The sequence below is a fragment of the Pelophylax lessonae genome (genome assembly GCF_965119305.1).
Source record: "Pelophylax lessonae genome assembly, chromosome: 5".
Classification (NCBI taxonomy): domain Eukaryota; kingdom Metazoa; phylum Chordata; class Amphibia; order Anura; family Ranidae; genus Pelophylax; species Pelophylax lessonae.
The window spans coordinates 174,308,664-174,333,063 of NC_138772.1; the positions used below are offsets into that span (position 1 = coordinate 174,308,664).

General features: G+C 39.2%; 1 protein-coding gene and 1 long non-coding RNA gene across 2 annotated transcripts in view; both read right to left on the reverse strand.

Annotated features, from left to right (window-relative positions):
* CPNE4 (copine 4) overlaps positions 1-24,400 on the reverse strand; it is a 609,887-nt gene that overhangs the window by 426,689 nt on the left and 158,798 nt on the right. The gene's annotated exons all lie outside the window — the stretch shown is intronic.
* LOC309557261 lies at positions 3,548-4,465 on the reverse strand. Its single transcript, XR_014225375.1, has 3 exons — positions 4,152-4,465; positions 3,678-4,117; positions 3,548-3,619 (listed from the first exon to the last, which is right to left on the reverse strand). It is a non-coding gene; the product is annotated as an uncharacterized lncRNA (long non-coding RNA).

Sequence of the window (24,400 nt, forward strand, 5' to 3'; positions counted from 1 at the left end):
CCCTGATTGAGTCACCACAGTAAAAACTGTAAAATTCAGCTGCTGCTGGAGAGTGCCCTCATCGTCAGAAAAGTTCATACAAAAAGTCTACAGAATATACAGGGAAGGAAAACATGCATATATAGAAAATTGTGACAAAAAAATCAATGCAATCCCATTTCACAAACCGTGCCCTAAAAAACTAAATATTATTTTGTTTGAAATAAAGTGTTGCTAAACCCACAACAGTAAAACCAGTCTGCATGCTTGGTATACTCAATGGGGAACCAAAGGGGTTAATCCACTGCATTGTGCAAAAATCCTGTATGCACAGTATTTGTGCATGCAGGATTGATTCCCCTTCTTGCATTGCCCCCAAAACATGTCCGAATAATACAGAGTAAATAGAGTACATGCTCAGTTTGGTGTGTATTGCTAGAGTTTTGTTTTTTGTTTTCTTGGGAGATTGCATGTAATCAGCACAGGGCCAATCAGCACTGTCCAGACAGGCGATTGGGGTCCTGCATCCTGATAGGACAGCCAGTGCAGTATGAAAACTCCTCCTACAAGCTTTAACCAGGCACTGATAGAAGTCACAAGTCTGCTCTAATTGCTGATGAGAAAAGGTATTTAGCAGTTTATATTTACTAAACTAATTGCATTTCCATGTTATGTGTACTGTGGGAGACCAGATACAGTGAATGCAGGCTCCTGGGTTTAGTAACATCTGTAGACAGATTTTTTCTACTTTTGGACAGAGTGGTTAGAGGCTTAAACCTGCGGTCAGACTCGTTTTGTTCCATGAGCCCTTCCTGAGGAGGTATGTCCTCTCTTTCTGTCCTAGTGACTGTTGTTATTTCACGATAGTTAAAGCGGAGTTCCGCCTCCCCCTCCAAAAATGAAAAGTCAGCAGCTACACATACTGTAGCTGCTGACTTTTAATATTAGGACACTTACCTGTCCTGAAGTCCAGCGGTGTCGGCACCGCAGCCGATGTTTCCATCAGCTGTCGGGTGCTGCCGCCGCCATTGTCAGTAAGGGAACCCGGCAGGGAAGCCTTGCGGCTTCACGGGCGGGTCCCTAATGAGCATGCGCGAAGCACGCTGCGCATTCCTACTGGCTCGGCGGCGGAGGAGGGAGGAGGGGGCCGAGCTTCCGAGGGATGGCGACGCGGCGCCGTATCCCGGAAGTAGGGAAGGGTATCTGTCAAAAACAGGTACCTGCCCCCCCCTCCCCCTGAAAGGTACCAAATGTGGCACCGGAGGGGGGAGGAAACAAAAGAGCGGAACTCCGCTTTAAGGGAGATCCAAAATGTTACATATTTACCATAACAGCATGTATTTGAAAATAATCTAGCAGAGACACCTATTCCTTTGTTAACTAAGGGGATATTTTCCCTTACTTTGAAAAAAAAAAATTTATTTCACACCGATTGTGTTTATGGGACTGAAAGTGAAGGGAAATTTCTCCAATGGAAATTCCACAAGAGAATAAAATAATTCCTTATTCTATTCTTCAAAAAAGTTTTGTCTATAGATATACAATATAAATATCAGGGTTATTGCTGTCTGTGATTGCTGTGGAAATATTTGCCTTCACTTTCTGTTCCAGAGACATGGCAAAAAGTACGAGGAGGGGAGATGAAGCAGTATATTTTATATTAATAGCAGGTTATCGTTTTACAATATCGGTGACCACATTTTTCTTTTATTCAGTCTTGGTATTAAATGTCACTCAGCAGAAGCATATTATTGCATTCAGTGGGGGTATGTCACCCAGCAGAGACACATCAAGGTAATATCCAGAAGCATATTATACAATGTAGTTCAGGTACACTGGCTGCAGGTCCAGTTGGGTGGCTGGACAGCAGAGAGCTCTGAATTGTGTTTAGTATTCCTGTCTCAGTTCTTCTGGCAGTATAAAGGTTTAAAATGTAAGATGGGCAAACAAAAGAAAATGTAAGATGGGCAAGAAGTGAAAGAAGACACATTAGTCCAAGTTGCATGGCTGTACATAGTTCCTTTGGTCAGAGTGGCCTATCTCTTATGGCATGACTAGTTTACAGGCAAGCAATCTACATAGGGGTTGGGTTGTTGGGGGGTAGAAATTTGTTTCAGGCTGAAATTGTCACTAAGCACTTCTGTATTATGGAACATTGGGCAGATAATCATCATTTTGCTTTACGCTAATGTGCTTCTTTTTATATTAGGCTGGCTGTGTTCCAGTTTGAAAATTACCGACTGTCTAAAGTTTCCTTTGCATCCTCCTAAACTGTGAGTGTACTTTTACCCTAAGAAAGATGGTCCCGGAATAGAATGAAAAAACGTACCCCTTCTTGGTCTTATTCTGGTAGAGATATATGATATTTTTTTTAAATTACTTTTTTTTCGTAAAATCTTTTGTTGTTTTAACGTATATTTATTTTTTTTTAAATTCTGCCTAGCTTCTGATCTCCAATGCAAAAAATATTGCATGGGACTTTTTCACTTTTGCATAGTTGAGTGCCTCAGGACAACTTTTTAGTTTGGAACATGATTTAAGACACAACAAAATGTAAGCAAAATGAACTTGGAACATTTGCAAGCCTGAGCACTTCAATAAAAAAACATGCATAAGTGAATGAATAAAAATGAAAGAAAAAAGTAAAAAGATGACTAAATCCAAAGGTATAGGCAACTGGAGCTAGGTCCCCCACCTTTAGATTCTGAAACCTACCTTTTAAGTAATGAAGCTGTTCATTAAAGTTAAAAAAGCTAGGGAGGTAGGAGGGTAAAGTTAAGCAAATTTTTTTTTTTTTTTTTTGCAAAAAAGTCCATTTGGACAAAAAAAAAACAAAAAACAGCTGCCTATATGGAACATGTAAATGTACTGTTTTTACATGTTTTTGTCTATTGCCATCCTTTGCATAAACATTATAGTGCACATGCATTTTCACTCCATATACTGTACTCAGTTTGAATTGCCCACATTCATGAAAGGGTGACTTTGATGATTGAACTAGAATCCAACTGCATCCCTTAATGTTCATTAGGAGTATTGATGGCATAGTGAAACCCAGATGGTATCATCCAACACAATGAATTATGTAAAGGCAAAGAAGGTGGATAGAGAAAGGAATTGCCAGCACATCTCCTAAAATGCAATTCCTTTAAAAGCAGACCCGGGCAAATTGTGGTCCCAGGGCCTCAATCGGCCCTTTGGCTGTCCCTGTCTGGCCTGTGATGCCTCCACTGTCAGCATGCCTCTCTGATCCTCTCAGCTTCCTCACTGAACTCAATAGGTGAGTTTGAAAATAGGTGCTTTGTCAAACTCTTGTCAAACTCTGCACCCCTAGATAAAAATACTGTGGCCAAAATGCCTTGCTTCAGCATGTCCATCCACCTGGTATTTTTAAGGTGAAGTGGGTGGCGGGGGGTGGTAAATTTGTGGCTCAGCTGCCCGTGTTTACCACCACCGACCGCGCGTCTAAAAGAAATCAATTTTTGAGCAGTTGCACATAAAATGTATTTTAAAAAAAGTTATTCCTAGCACCAGTTGTTTGTTTTCTTTATGTTTAGAAACACTAGACAACATTGTTACTTTTTTAACCACCTCCCACCCGGCCACTGCACATATACGGCCGGGTGGGAGCTTTCTCCTTCTGAGTGGACGTTCCTGAATGTCCTTCAGAAGGAGGGCAATCGCGCCGCTGCATGTACGCGCATCCGCGCGATCACGGTGTGTCTGTGTCCCTAGGACACAGAGCATCTCCGCTCGGCAGGAGGGCTCTCTGATTGGCCCTTCTGATCACATGACGGCTGTGTCCAATCACAGCCATCATGTGATGTCAACAAAGCCGTTCTAACGGTGATCGGCTTTGTTTCTCCTCTGACAGAGGCTGTCAGTGAGGAGAAGGAGAGCAGATCTCAGCTGCCAGCCAGGGATCAGTGAGTATACTGCATTTTTACTGCTTTTTACTCACTTATCTGGGTAACCAGTGAGTAAAAAGCAGAAAAAGTGCTGTATACAAACTGATCCCTGGCTGCCAGCTGAGATCTGCTCTCCTCCTCACTGACAGCCTCTGTCAGAGGAGAAGTGGATCGGATTGCTGTCCCCAGTGTCCTGCAGTAAAAACACCTGTCCCACACATGTCCCACATCTGTCCCACACATGTCCCACATCTGTCCCCACACATGTCCCACATCTGTCCCAATAAAATATTCTATCCCAGTAAACATCTTCCACATCTGTGTGATCAACTGGTGCACACCTGGCGCACATCATCTGACACATCTGTCCGTGATCCTCTGTCTCACATCTGTCGCACATCAGTCCTTGATCTGGTACACATCATTTACCACATCTGGCGCACATCTGCCACATCTGTCTGCGATCATATGGTGCAGATCTGGAACATCTGTCCGTGATCATCTGGTGCACATCTGGCCCACATCATCTGCCACATCTGGTGCACATCTGGCCCACATCATCTGCCACATCTGGCGCACATCTGCCACTTTTGTCATGATCATCCAGCGCACATCTGCCACATCTGTAATCCCAGCGATCAACATCTGGCACATCTGTCCATGATCATCTGACACATTTTTCTGTGATCATCTGTCACACATTGTCTGCCAAATCTGGCGCACATCTGTCTGTAATCTGGTGCACATCTGCCACATCTGTCATCCCAGTGATCAACATCTGTCACACATCTGTCCCAGGAATCATTTGCACACATCTGTCTGCGTGGCTAAAAAATGATTCAGGGCCTTCAAAAATGTGGGTACTCAGGAAATAAAATGTGTAATTTATGCTCCTAGAACATCTGATGGTGCTCCCGGCATGTTGGACCTCTGTATGTGGCCGGGCTACGTAAATGTCTCACACATGTGGTATCGCCATACTTAGGAGGAGTAGCAGAATGCATTTTGGGGTGTAATTTTTTTAAATGTACATAAAAAAAATACGTTTTCATTTTCTTTCAACGTTTTCCATAAACTTGTGGAAAATAATGACATATTCAAAAGACTCATTATGCCCTGTAGAATATACGTTGGGGTGTTTTCTTTCCAGAATGGGGTCATTTTTTGGGTAATTCCATTGTCCTGGTGCTCCAGGGCCTTCAAAAATGTGAAAGGTACTCAGGAAATGAAATGTGTAATTTATGCTCCTAGAACACCTGACGGTGCTCCCTGCATTTTGGGCCTCTGTATGTGGCCAGGCTGTGGAAAAGTCCCACACATATGGTATCGCCATAATCAGGAGAAGTAGAAGAATATATATTTGGGGTGTAATTGTTTAATCTAAAAAAAAAAACAAAGTTTATCTATGCCATTTGAAAGAAATAACTTGTTAATATGACAATTTTGTAGGAAAGAAAATGTTTTCATTACCCAAACTATTGTGGGCAAAAAAAATTGCAACTTCAAAAAACTCACTATGCCTCTTACTAAATACCTTGGACTGTCATCTTTACAAAAAGGGGTCATTTGGGGGGTATTTGTACTGTCCTGACATTTTAGGGCCTCAAGAAATGAGATAGGTAGTTAGTACATCAGGATTGATCAATTTTCAATGATACATAGGGATGGGATTTTTTTTTTACCAAAGACATGTAGCAGAATACATTCTGGACTAATTTTATGACAAAATTTGATTTTATTGGATTTCTTTTATAACAGAAAGTAGAAAATATTGTTTTTTTTTTTTAAAAATGTTCGTTATTTTTTCGGTTATATCACAAAAAATAAAAAACCCAGCGGTGAATAAATACCCCCAAAAGAAAGCTCTATTTGTGCAAACAAAATGAATAAAATTTAATTTGGGTACAGTGTAGCATGAAAGCTGAAAATTGGTCTGGGAAGGAAGAGGGTGTAAGTGCCCAGTATTGAGGTGGTTAAATTTACATTATTGGTACTATTTTTTAAAAGGTTATATGCCTTCACTTCCTATCCCAGGCATAGAGATCAAACTGCATACTCTCCATGTTAAGTTAACCTGAAGTCCAACCACATGGCATCTTCTCATCAACCAACTGCCCAGGAGGGACTGAGGCCACAATATTCCATCCTGCAGGTCTCTAAGATAGATTTAGGACCCAAACCTCCACCCTTAAGGTCTCCAAGATGCTACCCACACCATGCATGCCAATGTGCTTTCCTTTGGCCGGGGAACTCCAGCATCACACACAGGGAGTGCAGGTTACACATGCAATTTCTCGAAGGACATCCAGGACCCCTCCATACATACATTTATGTCTAATCTTCTATGCATAAACATATGTCCACTTGTCCAAGTGAAATATGTATATATAGATTGCAGCTTCCATGTGATTTATGCCTAAAGCTGATAACCATACCCCGGCATTTTTTAATATTTTTTCAGTCAGCAATTCTTTTTCCATGAAAGTGGACCAATTGATTAATTAGCCGCTGGATTGCTTTTAGAAGTAACTTTTGCTGATCTTTTGCTTTTAAAGTTAGAGGAGAGAGTTGGTACCTGTCATGTTATTTCTATTACATAAAACATTTTAAAAAATTAAACGGACAGTGTAAAAATGAAATAAATAAGAATAAATAAAAAATGTAAAAAACGTAATGCGCCTCCCTCCCTATGTGCTTGCGCACAGAAGCGAACACGTACATAAGTCGCACACGCATATGTAAACGGTGTTCGCACCACACATGTGATGCATTTTGGCGAAGGTTAGAGCAAGAGCAATAATTCTAGTGCTAAAACTCCTCTGTATCTCTAAACAGGTAACCTGTAAAACATTGTAAAGCGTCGCCTATGGAGATTTTTAAGTATCGAAGTTTGTCGCCACTCCATGAGCGTACACAGTTTAAAGCATAACATGTTAAATATCTATTTACTCAGTGTAACATTATCTTTTATATTTTACCAAAAAATTGGGTTATACTGTATAATGTTTTCTTTCTTAAAATGTATTAAAGTGTATTTTTTCCAAAAACATTGCATTTGTAAAACCACTGTGCAAATATCGTGTGACATAAAAAAATTGTAACAATCACCATTTTTTTTTCTCTAGGGTCTCTGCTAAAAAATATATCTAATATTTGGGGGTTCTAATGGCTTTCTAGAGAGAAAAACTGATTTTTACTTTTTAAACAAAAAGTGCCAGAAAAGGCTTGGTCCTTAAAGTGGTTGTAAAGGCACTGGATTCTACGTATGAAGGTAAAAAACCTTCTGTGTGCAGCAGGCCCCCCATAATACTTTCCTGAGCCCCCTCTCCATCCAGCGATGTCCACGAGAGCCTTGCACCTCCGGGGACTCACACTCCTGATTGGCTGCAGTGGGAGCCATTGGCTCCCTCTGCTGTCACTCACAGTCAGTGAGCCAATCAGGAGACGGAGGGGGTGGATCCAAGTAACGGCTCCTTGTGTGAATGGACACACAGAGAAGCGGCTCAGCTTGGATGCCCCCATAGCAGGCTGCTTTCTCTGGGGACACCTGACAGGAGGGAGGAGCCAGGACCCCCCGCGTGGATCCCGAGAAGAGGAGGATCCGGGCCACTCTGTACAAAACCACTGCACAGAGCAGGTAAGTATGACGTGTTCATTAGTTTAAGTTTAAAAAAAGTTAAAGCTTTACAATCACTTTTGGTGGATATATTAACATTTTAGCATTTTCATATTTATGTATTTGGTTAAATTTCTGATTTAATAAAATATTTTTAATGCACAAACCATTCTTTATGTTATTTTTTACTTTTAGACTTTAACTAGAAATAATTACAAAATGACCTATTAAATTTAATAACTGAGTGTGGAGTATGAAGTAAATTATTTTAATCAAATTTCTAAGCAAGTCTAACAATACCACAATATAACAATATTCCATATGGTATTCAGCAACTTGGCACATGAACAATACTGGCGCATTAAGTATAACAATAGCGTTGTCACTTAGTAGTGGACTATGTTAAAAAAACCTTCTCATTTACTCTTTTTATCCTTACAGTACTAAATTGCTTTCATAGCTGTAACAAAATAGGCTAACCAATTTTGTATAATATTTGAAAGTTGTATCCTTTATCCTTAATGTTCTCTTTTTTTGTATCTGACTTTATCATCAACCTATTGTTGCATTAAAGTTAAACTACTTGAGTCCCTCTGCCTTTTTCTTCCTAAAACCCCTTGAGTCTCCAAGTGTTTTTTTCATTATGGCAATGTCTCAGTTCTGCACAAAGCTTTTAACTTTTGTAGTTTACCCAAATGTATTATACATCATTTTTGGGACAGCTGGGCTTTAATTTTGTAGTAAATGCGGATGCATAGATTTTTTTCCAAAATTGAAAACATGCATGTAGCTTTAATGTTTCCTAATGCTATATTTACATAATTTAAACTCCCCATGTTCTGCAAAGCATATTCAACAAAGTCTGCTGATAAACATGGGGAGGTGCTGAATAGAATGAACTAGTATGTAATGTACCTACGTCCTACATGACACGAAAGAAAAAATTGATCGAGGCATAGATGGACTTTTAATGTTTTAGATAATTATTTTAAATATAATTTTGTATAAAAATCCTATTTTTACATATAAATGACTTACCGTAATTTTTCTATCGGTACCATGAAAGTGCATCTATGCCTCAATCAATTTTTTTCTTTAAAGTCTGCTGATAAAAGTGATATCACATTAGTCCAATTATTATGTAGCAAAATAAAAAGTTCAAAGTAAAACTATACGTTTTACTTTAGAAGAGCTTTATTCTCCTTTCGACGCTATGCTGTGATGGCACACAGGGGGAAAAAATGGTTTGCATAAATTGTTAACATAACATTAAGATAAGATTAGGTCAGGTTGACGAGGGCAATAATTAGCACAATGGCGACTTTTTCCACAAGTTTATGATTGCTAAAAAATTTTATTGACACTGCATTTACTTACATGAGCATAGGACATCATTGTCGCCACCTAGGCATTCATTTTGGGATGGAAGAACTTTTTTTCTTCACTTTGGGATTATGAAAAACTCCTTTAAGCCCACTGTAGTGATTCACCCTCCTTGTTTGTTATGGTATTTTTTTCTTTGGAAAGACATACTCTTGTTTCCTGTTGTGCCTCTTAGACAGTAAGTGAGGGCAAATCTTCCCAATGACATCCAGACAGCAAAAAAAAAACTATTCTTCAAAAACTAAAAACAATGTATTTGCTAGTAAAAGTAGCCAACTGCAGGACCCTATGGCTATAACATCATTAGCCATAATGAGCCAGTGCACACTGTTACCCGAACAATATGAGAGTTAATTTATCTCAGACAATATTTGGGTTAATAATGAGAGTTCTATGACTGTGAATGAAAACTTTAACACAGCAATTATTTATTTGTATATAGGTTGAAAAGCCTACTTAATTTACAACAATCTAACTAGTGTACATACTAAAAAATGTAAAATATTCCTAGTTTAACTGAACAAATACAATGCATAGAGTGTATACTCATATACAAACACACTATGACCGACCCCAAGAGAATATGCAATGTAACCCTTAATCCTTCATAATTACCCTTAGTGATGCCTCTCGCTCTCCCATGCCAAACAGGAAGTCACTCTCTCTCACCTTTCCTCATATAGACCCATCTCCCATAGCCTTGTATAGGGCTATTCTCATTGGTTTACCCTATATTTAGCATAACTCAGCCTCTCGATAGCCCTCCTCTCTGGGTGGGGATTAATCATGCTAGGTCGTCTCCTGGGCCAAATTGTCCATCCTTGGACAGCCAACCAACTTGCAGTGTTTATCGTCAGCATCCTAGCTATAGGATCTAGAAAGAAGAAGCTGACTACCATCTACAAGAGAGCAGGACAGACCAAGTTAAAGGGCTACAGTAGATGTCCTGGGGTGGAGGAGGGTCCAAAAACATGCAAATGCTATATACAGTAGGTATGGGTACCTATATACTGTGCAATATAAAGTGAACATCACAAAACGCCTAACACAACCAGACACCTTATGTTTGTCAGCTTCAACATACTGAAAATTAGGATTTTAGTCTGAAAGTCAAAATTTCAATATACTGGTTGTTGCTCCAGCATGCAACATCAAACAACTGCTCACTAGATTGGAGATATATTAAATATGGTGTTAGTGACGTCATAAGAAACTACTGCTTTCATTAGGGAGCCCAGTGATGTATGTAGTGGTAAAAAGCGTGTTGCTCTCCATCAGCCGTGATGCTCCAGGGGATCTGAAAGTCTGTATCAAAGTATGTGAGCACCACAACTGAAAAGTAAGTCTGCTGAATTTTTATTATTCAAAACAAAAGGTCAGAAAATATAGCCAACACCAATCTCAATTAATCAGGGCTAGGAGACAGAATAATATACTGTAAATAACAATCTAATACCATACAAAAAATGACCTAAAAATTGTACAGTAACATACTGTATAAATATATAAGGATGAATAAAAATATATTGTAAATGACTTGCGATTCAGTTTTCTATATGTTTACATGCAATTTGTCCATATAAATTTTTTTTTTTAGGCCAATGTTATTTTTTTTTTGTTTTTTCTTTATTATTTTTTCTCCCAGCCCTGATGAGGTGAGTTATGTTAGCCTCTAACATATACTAATTAATCTTTCTGACCTTTTGTTGTGAATAATATATGTTCACTGGCCTTAATCTTGAGTTTTTATATAGACTTTCAGCGAAGTATGCAGAAAAATGAGATGTCAAGATGGACATCTGGCATGCTGCTGGATACATTTAAGCCAATTGAATATATTAAAGCTTTTTTTACCTGTTTTATGTTTAACCTATACATAGTGACTTATATGGTGCACAGATAAGGGGTCAAAGAAACTGTTCACCAGAGAGGGTGTACTCACTGCCTTGTCACTCATGGGCAACACATACACTGGACATAAGCTACCACCTTTCCATTCCTGGCATCATCATCAACTTTGGGTCAACATTTTGCTTTTAATGCATCCGTCAATACATAGGAGCATACAAGTTAGTCTCCTTGACATGGGTATACTAGCCTGCATACCTGGTACTCTGCTATGTCTGGAAAGTGTTGCAATTCTGCATAAACTCAGTTTCAGCACTTTGGACAGCTCCTTTTGGCACACTTTGCTCGCCACACTATAGCTTCTAAAAGAAGCTTCTGTACTTTAAGGATTTATGTATGCTACAGCTCCTAAACTTGAGTTTAGGAGCTTTTGGTGTTCTTTTTGCCAAAGCTCCTTACCTCAACTCCATAAAAGCCTATGTGTCCATGTACACATATGTTTTTAGCAGAGTTTAGGCGTTGCTATGGCTGGGGGAGCTTCAACCTCCCTCTCCTAAACGCATTCAGGATAAAAACTTTTTGACCACCGGCCACAAAAGGTGACAAAATCACAGTAAAATAACGGTGCAGTCAAAGTAGGCTATGTGTACATGAAGCCTAAACAACTGCTAGACACATAACTGGCAGCAAGCTAACCTACTTTTAAACATTCACTAGCAAATGTTCATATTCAACCAAAATTGGTATAGAAAATAATATAGTGCTCAGCAATTCTAGAGAAGGAAGCTAGCAACTGGAATGTTACTGCCTTTTTTTTGCCTAGCATGGCAGTTCAAATTAACACTCATTGTACCAATATTCAATTGGTATTGATAATTTTGCATATATACTGTAGTTCTTTTTCATTTAGTGCTTCCTGATCCATTAAAGATGATTTTTAGGCAGATATAAAAGACCCTAATTATTACAGTTCTGGGCTTACTAATATAGTTAATACATCATTAGCTAGAGTTACGTTTTTAAACACAGAGCTGAATGAGCACTAGTACATTCTTTGGGAAATGCCAAAGTTGCCAGATTATTTGTCTCAAAGGTTGGAGATTGAGCTGGACTGACTAACTCAATTCAGGGTCTGTGAGTGGGTGATGGTGGGTGCAGGTTGGGAGAGTACACTCTCGATAAATCCGGCCCATACTTAGCAAAAAGGTGGCGGTGAGCCCTTGGAGGGGCTTGGGCTGCTACCTCTGGGTACAGCCTCAAGGTAGTTTCCACATATACTTGTGAGGGTAGGTAAAATGAGTGCCCTGTATCCAATTAGAAGTAAAGTAAAGGTGACTATGTAGCCATTTTTATTGAAACTAGAAAAACATAATAAAGCCAATGCGTTTCTGGGAAACAAAGACTCCCCCTTCTTCAGGGCTATCAGAGACAAAAAATAAAAATGTACAGCAACATATATGTATATAGCATGATGTAAAATGTAAAAATAAAGGTTAGTGGATAAAAATCATTTACATGTCTTATATGTCAAAACATCGTATAAAAGTGTGAAGCTGTATTTAAAGAGCATAGAGTGTATATATTTAAAACCTAATAAAAACGAAATTTTTAAAATGTTAAAGTTTTTATTAGGATTTATTGAGAGGTTGGGAAGGAAGGATTTTCCGGCACATAAATTTTTCTTAGAAAAAATTTCAATTTTATTCAAATAACATAACACAGAGAGCAAACACACAAAACATAAAACAAAACAGAAACAAAATTGTTGATTAAAAAGTTGACTGGAGCCAAAATGGGTTATCCAGTCAGGAATAGATAACATACAGCAGTTCTATTTGATGTGGTCATACATATATTCATATTCTTAGTCACTTGACGCGACTACATGTACATATTTGTATACTTAGAAGCATGATGACAGAAATTAGTAGTATGCTTGATCAGGTTGCTCTACATGTTTCGCCTCATAAAGAAGCTTCGTCTGGAGCCTGCTTGTGATCAAAGAAAAAGGTTCTATATAGGATGGAAACATACAAAATTACTGATGGTATAGGTAATCCTCAAACTTTGTATTATGATAATGAACATCTAGAATCAGAGAACTACATGCATGTTCATGGTGGCGTATCTAGTCACCGGCTTGGTCAGTGCAAATCAGGCGAGCGGCGAAACTCCATGGGAGCAATGGTAGTGCATCCCGGGGGTCACCCATAGAATCACATGTGGGGGGCCACGTAGTACTTATTGTGTCTATTAAATATAAGGAGGTAGTATATATATCTATAAATAGCTTAGTTAATACATACCTGTGAAATTGATCTGCAGGATAACTGTCACCGCAGACAAATGGTAATGAATAACGAAGGGACAATCATGGATAGGTACAGAACTCGGTATATATATAGAGAGATGATTAGCCCAGGGGTAGTAGAGCCTGGGGGCCACCTGGATAGGGATGTAATAGCATACCAATTAGTACTAACGTTGGGTAACATATATTGTCTATAAAGACTTAAAGAGGGTTGTGAAGCCATGAGTAAATAAATAGGTGAGTCGTGATGAAAGACTAGTATACACCTCCCAAGAAAAACCAAGTGGAGACATATAGGAGTAGGCTAGCACACACAATAATATCTCACCAAACAAATTGTACTATGGAAGCATCTCTCCATATATCACATGGAGGAAGGCCATGTGGGTATGCCACCAGATGTTAGTATATCACAGTCCTAGGTAGATATAAATAAAATTTTTTAAGGTAAATACTATAAGTTTCAAAGGGTCAGAGAGAGGATAATTAGACTTGCCAAATAAGGATGGCGTATAAAGATGGTGTATACCTTGCAATGGTTCTGTCCTATAGTTCCATGAAGTCTCCTCCGGATGGGGAACCGCCGCCATAGTGAGGCCAGCGTGTATGGCCTCTTTATAGCGTGGACCCCAAGCGGCTCGTCGATGACGTCACCGCCTCGGCCACGCCCCGCGACGTAAACACGCGATGACCCGAGCGATCACATGGGTCGCGCCAGGGACAACGCGGGTACGTACAGCGGGAACAGGCGTCTGTGTGGGACACGTAGTGTCCCCACATCCGCCCATACCGCCGCAGGAAGTGCGCACCGGAAGTACGTCACCTCACTGCGGCTTGTCTGGCCGCACATGTGTCAAAGGGAGAGATACCGAGGAGATCCGCCCAGCGCCCCCCATGGTCGCCGCCCGCATAACAAGCAGCCCAGAGTCCGTGACTATGAGTGGATCACCACTCCAATGAATCAAGCAAAATAAAAAATAATCAGAAAAAGAAAAACATATAATTGATAATGCCAATTATAATGTATAAAATGTATCAATCAGCGCAACTGATTGTCATCATATAAAATACAGTAATAGTTTTGAACGATAACAATTTGAAAATGTTATAATAGTAATAACAAACATTGTATTATAAAAAAGAAGATATATACAAAGCAATGAAATAGAACAGAAAAAAAAAAAAAAAATTGTATAATATTAGGCCAATGGAAGGGAAGCTTTAGTTTGGAAAGATGAAATTATTTTTGTGATGTATTTTGGATTTGAGTGAAAGGATATACCCATAGATCGTGACCAAAGAAACAAACAAGGAACCTATATATGAACTAGAAAATCATCTAGGGATGTTGGAACACATACCCCCAGATAAATTAGCCATTTAAAGATTGGAGCTATAGAAAGGGTTTATATGATAGCATCTCATTGATACCTGGCCTCTGAGTAGCGTCTAATCGTTCAATCCAGAGGGTTTCCCTCTGGAGGATCCGTTTATCCCAGTTGCCCCCTCGGGGATCTTGGGGGATAATCTCTAAAACAAAGAACCTGGCCTTTTTAGGGTTAAATCTATGATGAAGGTCTATATGTCTACTCACTGGTGTGAGCATTTTCCCCCCGGCTGATACATAAACATGGTCTTTTATCCGTTGTCGTAGTTCTCTAATTGTCTTTCCGACATAGAAAATACCACAGGCGCAGTACATTAAATATACTACGCCTCGGGTATTACAATCTGCCCTGAAATTGGGTCTTAATATTTCCCCATTGGGTAATGGATATTGTGTAGCTTCTTCAATCCAGGGACAGAACTCACACCGTCTGCATTTGTATGTACCTCTAGGGGATTTAGATTTAGTTTTAGATGGTTCATAATGGCTGGACATAAGATGGTCTCTCAATGATGTTGTACGTTTGAAAACTATTTGGGGATAATCCGTAATGTATTTTTTAATAGTTGAATCATTATAGAGTATGTGCCATTGTTTTTGTAAAATGGATCGTAAATTGTCTGTATGTGTAGAGTATTTTGTGATGAATTTGACAGTTTGTTGAGTAGGGACTGTTTTTTTGCGGAACAGCAAATCATTCCTATTTTGTTCTGCCGCTCGGTTGAATGCGTCTCTGAGTGTGCGTTTACTATAACCTCTAATTTTAAGGCGGTCACGAAGTAAGTTTGCCTGTTTTCTGAAATCCGAATCAGACGTACAATTACGTCTGAGACGAGCATATTGAGCGTACGGGATGCTACGGATTAATGCCGGAGGATGTGCACTAGAGGCATGAAGGATGACATTCCCTGCGGTTTCTTTTCGGTACAGGTCCGTACTCAAATGTCCATTTGCTAATTTATGCACTGTAAGGTCCAAAAAAGTGACCTGTGATGAGTTGATCGTACTTGTTAATTTCAGGTTAAAAGTATTAACGTTAAGTGCTGTAATGAATTCATCTAACATAGATCTGGACCCTGTCCATATCACAAATATGTCGTCTATGTATCTGAGCCATACGGCTACATAGACGAAATATTCGGACAAAACATCAGCAGACGTGATAGATCGTTCCCACCCCCCCAGGTACAGGTTGGCGTAAGCCGGTGCGCAACATGTGCCCATGGCTACGCCCTGTACCTGGAGGTAGTGGGAACCATTGAAGACAAAACAGTTGTGTCTAAGAATATAAGAAAGTAGTTGTAACAAAAATTCGCAAAAAGGCCAGGTTCGATGATTCTGTTCATAAAGAAAGGTACGTATCGTCTCGATGCCCTGCTCGTGAGGAATGCTGGAGTATAATGCCTCAACATCCAAAGTCACGAGCAGGGCATCGAGTGGAACAACCATATCATTCAAGGTTTTCAGAAAATCAAGTGTATCCTTGATGTAGGATGGAAGACTGATTACATGTGGTAACAAAAAAAAGTCAAGGTATCTACTAGCATTTTCCGTCAGACTCCCAATGCCCGAGACAATGGGTCGGCCAGGTGGAGATGTAAGATTTTTATGTGTTTTAGGTAAGGCGTAGAACGTAGCTTGTCTGGGAAAACGGTTATTCAAAAAATCATATGTCTCTTGATCAATTAGAGCCGATTGGTGTGCCCATCCAATCAGTTCAAGGTATTCAGTTTTGAAATTAGAAGTTACTGATGAGGCAATTTTTTTATACCAATTGGCATTGGTTAATATATCAAGGCACATTTGTTCATAAAACTGCTTTGTCATCAAAACCACATTCCCACCTTTATCTGACGTTTTTATAACTAGGTCAGGATGATTTTTTAATCTAGTTAGTGTTTGCAATTGTTGGTATGAAAGATTACTTTGTTTTTTGTCTAATTGGCATCTTTTTATTTCTCCAACGCAAGTTGTTAGGAACGCCCATATATTTGGGTTACTGGTTAAATCTGGAAAATTAGTCGATTTAGGTTTGAATTTCGTAGAGTGAATTGCTGAGGAATTGAGTTGGGATCCCTGACTCGGGCATTGGGAGTCCAAGGGAGTACTTTCTTCGAGTAATAATATGAGGTCACGTAGTGTACGGAATTCCTGCATAGTAAAATGCTTGATACTTTCTGACAATTCCCTTTCCTGTTGCTCTCTTTTTCTATCTGGGTCAAAAAGGTAACGATATGTTAGTTTTCTAGCAAAAAGATAAAGATCTTTAATGGTTTCATATTTATTCATAGATGTTGATGGGCAAAATGTAAGTCCCAGTTCAAGTATTTGTTGTTCTTCCTTTGTGAAGGTGTAAGGGGTTAAATTTATAATGGACAATTTTAGGTTGGGGGGTTGAGAAGTAGCCCCCCCTGAAAATTTGGTGCTTGTGGTTGATAAAAGTGTGCATCTAGTGTCGTTTGTTTAGATAATTGAGGGTTAAGTGATTGTGAGGGAAGGGAGATTGGTGCATTAGATTGTGAACTTTGAACTTGTGAATTGGTGATAGAGCCTTGTATGGCTGATGTATTCGCAATTGTATTTTGTGTGGGTTGTAACATTTGGGCAGCCTGAAGGGCCAGCCCCCCTAAATATGGGTCTGGTGCTTCCATAAAGTCTACTGTATTAGTGCTAAGTGATTTTCGGGAGTGTCCTAGACTTGTGGTTCCCGTGGAGTGTTGGAATTTCAGGTGTCCCTCTGGTGGTTTTTTAGATCGAGGTGTGTAGTGTCCATTTTCTTGTTGGCTACGTTTACGCACATTTGAGTCCGTTCTTGGTCTAGCGTCCAAATTGGACTGATTGGACGTTCTAGAGAGACCGGACTGGATAGATACTGATGATGAGTCAGATTCACAGTCAGTTTCTTTTGACTCAGGATGTTTGAAGGGTTCACGGGGGCCGCGCGAATGGCGCGGCCTTCGTGAGCCCCCTGATCCTGGCCATTTGTAGGCATAGCCTTCCGTGAAGGCCATTCTATCTTTTAAAAATTTAGTCTGTTTCTTAAAAATGATATCTCGGTTTAGTTTTATGCCATAGTCCTTCACTTCCTTCCATTTTTGTTCATATTGTCCATGTTTTTTGATATTTTCGTTCTTGGTGTATAGAAGCGATAGTTCAGTGTCTAGTGCTGTTAAGTCCAGCTTATATTGTGAAACTAATAACTGGCATAAGTCTATACTACATTTGGTCAGAATATGTTCCCAGTGAGTTTTAAATTCACTAGAAACATTATCAAACGTGGGGAAGAGGTGGATTCTAAGACCTATGGGGCAAATATTTGCCTGAATGTATTTTAGAAAGAATTCAATATGCCAATACAAATTGGACTTTTTTTTGAGCAATTTTCTGACTGTGTTTATATATTGGTTTAAACTAAGGTCTTCCTTGACTGGAACATTACATGTGGACTCAATCTCCGTCATGTAACCCGTCCATGCATTACCAATAAAATCCATATTGAAAAATAGGAAAGTGTTTCTTACCCGATCAGAAGAAATCACTCGATCTGATTAGAGAGGTAGCAGGAGTGATGATTTATCAATCTATGAGTTACAGAAAGACCCCAAGACGTAATGTAAAGGATCAAGAACAAAATACATGTGTTATAAATGAAAAAAAAAAAAAAAATGTATAAAAAAAAAAAAAAAAAAAAAAAAAACAAAAGAGCAGAATTATCAATGGTCACGGTCTCTGGCAATACATCCCTCACTCTAAAGAGAGCATCTCAATCCAAGTAGCAATTTTATGCGTACCTTGCCTCCAAACCTTCCATAAAGTATTAATGGCATAAAAACATGGAAATAATTTTTTAGAAAACAAGATAGATAATGCTGCTAGCTATTTTCCCCAACAGAAATAGCTGGTGCTTCCACCGGTTTCAAATATTGTTTGATAATAATGCCGTCAGATAGCAGCCATCTGAGCATTTAAGTTACTATTAAAGGTGCCAATCCTCAAATTGTTACATAGAATTTATTGAGAGGTTGGGAAGGAAGGATTTTCCGGCACATAAATTTTTCTTAGAAAAAATTTCAATTTTATTCAAATAACATAACACAGAGAGCAAACACACAAAACATAAAACAAAACAGAAACAAAATTGTTGATTAAAAAGTTGACTGGAGCCAAAATGGGTTATCCAGTCAGGAATAGATAACATACAGCAGTTCTATTTGATGTGGTCATACATATATTCATATTCTTAGTCACTTGACGCGACTACATGTACATATTTGTATACTTAGAAGCATGATGACAGAAATTAGTAGTATGCTTGATCAGGTTGCTCTACATGTTTCGCCTCATAAAGAAGCTTCGTCTGGAGCCTGCTTGTGATCAAAGAAAAAGGTTCTATATAGGATGGAAACATACAAAATTACTGATGGTATAGGTAATCCTCAAACTTTGTATTATGATAATGAACATCTAGAACCAGAGAACTACATGCATGTTCATGGTGGCGTATCTAGTCACCGGCTTGGTCAGTGCAAATCAGGCGAGCGGCGAAACTCCATGGGAGCAATGGTAGTGCATCCCGGGGGTCACCCATAGAATCACATGTGGGGGGCCACGTAGTACTTATTGTGTCTATTAAATATAAGGAGGTAGTATATATATCTATAAATAGCTTAGTTAATACATACCTGTGAAATTGATCTGCAGGATAACTGTCACCGCAGACAAATGGTAATGAATAACGAAGGGACAATCATGGATAGGTACAGAACTCGGTATATATATAGAGAGATGATTAGCCCAGGTGATAGATCGTTCCCACCCCCCCAGGTACAGGTTGGCGTAAGCCGGTGCGCAACATGTGCCCATGGCTACGCCCTGTACCTGGAGGTAGTGGGAACCATTGAAGACAAAACAGTTGTGTCTAAGAATATAAGAAAGTAGTTGTAACAAAAATTCGCAAAAAGGCCAGGTTCGATGATTCTGTTCATAAAGAAAGGTACGTATCGTCTCGATGCCCTGCTCGTGAGGAATGCTGGAGTATAATGCCTCAACATCCAAAGTCACGAGCAGGGCATCGAGTGGAACAACCATATCATTCAAGGTTTTCAGAAAATCAAGTGTATCCTTGATGTAGGATGGAAGACTGATTACATGTGGTAACAAAAAAAAAAGTCAAGGTATCTACTAGCATTTTCCGTCAGACTCCCAATGCCCGAGACAATGGGTCGGCCAGGTGGAGATGTAAGATTTTTATGTGTTTTAGGTAAGGCGTAGAACGTAGCTTGTCTGGGAAAACGGTTATTCAAAAAATCATATGTCTCTTGATCAATTAGAGCCGATTGGTGTGCCCATCCAATCAGTTCAAGGTATTCAGTTTTGAAATTAGAAGTTACTGATGAGGCAATTTTTTTATACCAATTGGCATTGGTTAATATATCAAGGCACATTTGTTCATAAAACTGCTTTGTCATCAAAACCACATTCCCACCTTTATCTGACGTTTTTATAACTAGGTCAGGATGATTTTTTAATCTAGTTAGTGTTTGCAATTGTTGGTATGAAAGATTACTTTGTTTTTTGTCTAATTGGCATCTTTTTATTTCTCCAACGCAAGTTGTTAGGAACGCCCATATATTTGGGTTACTGTTTAAATCTGGAAAATTAGTCGATTTAGGTTTGAATTTCGTAGAGTGAATTGCTGAGGAATTGAGTTGGGATCCCTGACTCGTGCATTGGGAGTCCAAGGGAGTACTTTCTTCGAGTAATAATATGAGGTCACGTAGTGTACGGAATTCCTGCATAGTAAAATGCTTGATACTTTCTGACAATTCCCTTTCCTGTTGCTCTCTTTTTCTATCTGGGTCAAAAAGGTAACGATATGTTAGTTTTCTAGCAAAAAGATAAAGATCTTTAATGGTTTCATATTTATTCATAGATGTTGATGGGCAAAATGTAAGTCCCAGTTCAAGTATTTGTTGTTCTTCCTTTGTGAAGGTGTAAGGGGTTAAATTTATAATGGACAATTTTAGGTTGGGGGGTTGAGAAGTAGCCCCCCCTGAAAATTTGGTGCTTGTGGTTGATAAAAGTGTGCATCTAGTGTCGTTTGTTTAGATAATTGAGGGTTAAGTGATTGTGAGGGAAGGGAGATTGGTGCATTAGATTGTGAACCATTGCAAGGTATACACCATCTTTATACGCCATCCTTATTTGGCAAGTCTAATTATCCTCTCTCTGACCCTTTGAAACTTATAGTATTTACCTTAAAAAATTTTATTTATATCTACCTAGGACTGTGATATACTAACATCTGGTGGCATACCCACATGGCCTTCCTCCATGTGATATATGGAGAGATGCTTCCATAGTACAATTTGTTTGGTGAGATATTATTGTGTGTGCTAGCCTACTCCTATATGTCTCCACTTGGTTTTTCTTGGGAGGTGTATACTAGTCTTTCATCACGACTCACCTATTTATTTACTCATGGCTTCACAACCCTCTTTAAGTCTTTATAGACAATATATGTTACCCAACGTTAGTACTAATTGGTATGCTATTACATCCCTATCCAGGTGGCCCCCAGGCTCTACTACCCCTGGGCTAATCATCTCTCTATATATATACCGAGTTCTGTACCTATCCATGATTGTCCCTTCGTTATTCATTACCATTTGTCTGCGGTGACAGTTATCCTGCAGATCAATTTCACAGGTATGTATTAACTAAGCTATTTATAGATATATATACTACCTCCTTATATTTAATAGACACAATAAGTACTACGTGGCCCCCCACATGTGATTCTATGGGTGACCCCCGGGATGCACTACCATTGCTCCCATGGAGTTTCGCCGCTCGCCTGATTTGCACTGACCAAGCCGGTGACTAGATACGCCACCATGAACATGCATGTAGTTCTCTGATTCTAGATGTTCATTATCATAATACAAAGTTTGAGGATTACCTATACCATCAGTAATTTTGTATGTTTCCATCCTATATAGAACCTTTTTCTTTGATCACAAGCAGGCTCCAGACGAAGCTTCTTTATGAGGCGAAACATGTAGAGCAACCTGATCAAGCATACTACTAATTTCTGTCATCATGCTTCTAAGTATACAAATATGTACATGTAGTCGCGTCAAGTGACTAAGAATATGAATATATGTATGACCACATCAAATAGAACTGCTGTATGTTATCTATTCCTGACTGGATAACCCATTTTGGCTCCAGTCAACTTTTTAATCAACAATTTTGTTTCTGTTTTGTTTTATGTTTTGTGTGTTTGCTCTCTGTGTTATGTTATTTGAATAAAATTGAAATTTTTTCTAAGAAAAATTTATGTGCCGGAAAATCCTTCCTTCCCAACCTCTCAATAAATTCTATGTAACAATTTGAGGATTGGCACCTTTAATAGTAACTTAAATGCTCAGATGGCTGCTATCTGACGGCATTATTATCAAACAAAGTTTTTATTAGGTTTCAAAAATGTATACTGTGTGCTCTTTAAATACGACTTCACCCTTTTATACAATGTTTTGACATATAGAACATGTAGATGATTTTTATCCTCTAACCTTCATTTTTACATATGTACATCATGCTATATACATATATGTTTCATTACATTTTTATTTTTTGTCTCTGATAGGCCCTGAAACACGTTGGCATTATCATGTTTTGCTACTTTTAATAAAATGACTACGTATTCACTTTTACTTTACTTCTAATTGGATACTGGGTGCTCCTTTAATTTGTCTGGACTCGTTTATTCATTTTTGGGGGAGTTTATCTCATGCTGCATGTACTGTACAGTATAGTACTGTACATATTGTATAGTATCAGCTGTTAGCATCTGCCTGTAATGGCAGCTTTTGGTAAATAATATAAATAATACATATAATGAAAGCTCTAATATTCATGAGAATCCAGACTATTATTTATTAATACCCAAGACTGTAAGACAAGCCATAGTAATATCAGAACAGATAGCAGATCTTGAAAGATGAGAGATTGTCCTGTTCTTCTACATTCACCGTGCACAAAATATATTATGACTTCTACCCAAGGGAAAATCTGTCTATGAAAAGTGACTTGCCAAAAGACAAAATTCTTACTTGATTGCAAATATTTTCCAGAATACTGGAAAAAATAAAACAGATTTTCCTTTATTGAAACCAAGGCAACAGTACTTTATTTGTAGGCAGAATTTTGAGGAACCCTTGTCTCTCTGTTCCTATAATTGGCTTTCTCATTTACTGGCAGTGGGAGACAGCAAAGAACCCCCTAGAGGAATATTTTTGATCCTGCTTCCCTATTCAGTTAGGAGAAAGGAGTGGGACATCATAAAGAATGCCTCACACTCCTCACCAGCCCTAGAAGTGAGCAGTATCCAGATACAGTGCCTTGCGAAAGTATTCAGCCCCCTTGAACTTTGCGACCTTTTGCCACATTTCAGACTTCAAACATAAAGATATAAAACTGTAATTTTTTGTGAAGAATCAACAACAAATGGGACACAATCATGAAGTGGAACGAAATTTATTGGATATTTCAAACTTTTTTAACAAATAAAAAAACTGAAAAATTGGGCGTGCAAAATTATTCAGCCCCCTTAAGTTAATACTTTGTAGCGCCACCTTTTGCTGCGATTACAGCTGTAAGTCGCTTGGGGTATGTCTCTATCAGTCTCTATCAGTTTCTATCGAGAGACTGAAATTTTTGCCCATTCCTCCTTGCAAAATAGCTCGAGCTCAGTGAGGCTGGATGGAGAGCGTTTGAGAACACCAGTTTTCAGTTCTTTCCACAGATTCTCGATTGGATTCAGGTCTGGACTTTGACTTGGCCATTCTAACACCTGGATATGTTTATTTGTGAACCATTCCATTGTAGATTTTGCTTTATGTTTTGGAGTATTGTCTTGTTGGAAGACAAATCTCCTTCCCAGTCTCAAGTCTTTTGCAGACTCCATCAGGTTTTCTTCCAGAATGGTCCTGTATTTGGCTCCATCCATCTTCCCATCAATTTTAACCATCTTCCCTGTCCCTGCTGAGGAAAAGCAGGCCCAAACCATGATGCTGCCACCACCATGTTTGACAGTGGGGATGGTGTGTTCAGGATGATGAGCTGTGTTGCTTTTACGCCAAACATAACGTTTTGCATTGTTGCCAAAAAGTTTGATTTTGGTTTCATCTGACCAGAGCACCTTCTTCCACGTGTTTGGTGTGTCTCCCAGGTGGCTTGTGGCAAACTTTAAACAACACTTTTTATGGATATCTTTAACCACTTGCTGACTGCCGCACGACTATTTACGTCGCCAGTCAGCCCCTCACAGGCAGAGCGACGTAGGGCTACAACTCTAGCCTGTGAGGGTCTAGGGAGCGAGCGTGCACCGCCGGAGGTCACGGACCCCCCCCCCCGCGCGTGTGACCGGCGGACCTGATGTCCGCCGGTCACTCGCGATCGTCCGTTAGAGCGGGAGAAAGGCAGGCGCCTAATGTAAACAAGCCGCCTGTCATTCTCCCCTGTGTATGAATGGTGATCATACGGTTCTACTATGTAGGACCATTGATCACTGTTCATACACCTCAAGCCACAGCCAATCACAGTTAGAATCACGCCCCTAGGGTCACACATAACCCCTCCCTCAAAAAAAAAGTTAACCCCTTCACTGCCAGTGTCATTTTACAGTAACAGTGCATATGTATAGCACTGATTACTGCAGTAATGTCACTGGTAACCCCAAAAGTGTCAAAAATGTCAGTCATGGGTCCGAACTGCCCGCCGCAATGTCGCAGTACCGCAAAAAAGATCGCCGCCATTACGTGTTAAAAAAAAAATGACAAAAATCTTTCCCTTAGTTAGTAAACGCAATAACTTTTGAGCAAACTAAACAAAATACGCTTTTTGCGATTTTTTTTACCAAACATATGTAGCAGAAAACAAATTGGCCTAAAATGTTAAAAAAA